The sequence below is a fragment of the Aplysia californica genome, unplaced genomic scaffold (genome assembly GCF_000002075.1).
Source record: "Aplysia californica isolate F4 #8 unplaced genomic scaffold, AplCal3.0 scaffold00144, whole genome shotgun sequence".
Lineage (NCBI taxonomy): Eukaryota > Metazoa > Mollusca > Gastropoda > Aplysiida > Aplysiidae > Aplysia > Aplysia californica.
The window spans coordinates 16,849-17,685 of record NW_004797414.1 but is presented as its reverse complement, the minus strand read 5'-3'; positions in this window follow the sequence as shown (position 1 = coordinate 17,685).

Here is an 837-nt window from a genome sequence, read left to right as displayed (position 1 = left end):
CCCCCCACAACAACTCTTACTTGAACTGTGAGAAGTGAAGATAGAGATGGAGAATAACCACCACGTCTGCTTCTGCCCGGATCCCGTCCAGCCAATGAGAGAGCGGCTTGTTGAACACACGGAAGTGGTCCGGATGGGGCAGGTTGAAAGGGTGCGCATGCGCAGCGAAGTAAATTGTTAAGTTGAGTTCTGGGTTAGAGCAGTTTGCTGGGCTGGGGAAAGGTCTGTCTTCTGTTGCTGTGGTGGTGCAGAAGTCTGTCTGCATGATGTGGAACATGCGTTTCATGTTCGAATCTCCCAGGAGATAGACGGATTTATTCCGCAACCAATCTCTGAAATATTGTTAGTGGACGGTTGACGGGTGCTCTGGTGTGGTTGAGTCCTTTCCTATCAAGTTAAATATCTATCGCCCTCATCTTTCTTCATTCTTTTCGTTGTGCGTTACTCTCTAGTAAGACCTAAAATTTTCAACATTTCGCTCCCTCAAAATTACAAATTTTCTATCTGTTCATTGTTTTGAAAAAGTTGTAATAACAAATTTTGAGTTTCATAATAATTATTTCAAGCTTTTTTGGGTTCAATTCTTTGAACATCTAGATAACGACTCAGAACATTCTTACGATTTTGATGTAGCAGATAGAGCCTTTGATTTATGACCTTATGGTCTTAGTAACTCAAAACGGCCAAAAATGTCAGTTAGATCTTTTTAATTCTTAGGTTGCACTTCGTTTGACCTGTTGATTGTGCCGTAAAACTCTTACTAAAGAAAACCGAAAACAATGACAGAAGAAGACATAGATCTAGCTCCAGTAATAAAGATCAGCGAAGTGATTCGTT